Below are 404 nucleotides of genomic sequence, written 5' to 3'. Positions count from 1 at the left end.
ATTATTAACTATATTAACTATTAATTTGAAGGGTATAAAGCTGTTTTAATTAGTAGCCATTATCTTGATCTTATTGTTTATCTTGAATAAGGAATGCCAATTTATATTGGCAATTGTTAATACACAGCAAAAAAATTGGTTAAATAATAACACCGCATATATATATATATACTTATTATTAACTATTAATTTGAAGGGTATAAAGCTGTTTTAATTAGTAGCCATTATCTTGATCTTATTGTTTATCTTGAATAAGGAATGCCAATTTATATTGGCAATTGTTAATACACAGCAAAAAAATTGGTTATGTTAGAAAAATAATAACAATGTGTTAATAATCAATAAAATAAAAATTTGACACATCTAAAAATTAAAAATTATATATTCAAATTATAAAATTTTAC

Source organism: Arachis ipaensis, chromosome B03, assembly GCF_000816755.2.
Source record: "Arachis ipaensis cultivar K30076 chromosome B03, Araip1.1, whole genome shotgun sequence".
Lineage (NCBI taxonomy): Eukaryota > Viridiplantae > Streptophyta > Magnoliopsida > Fabales > Fabaceae > Arachis > Arachis ipaensis.
The sequence above is the reverse complement of the archived record's forward strand: the minus strand, read 5'-3'. Positions refer to the sequence as shown.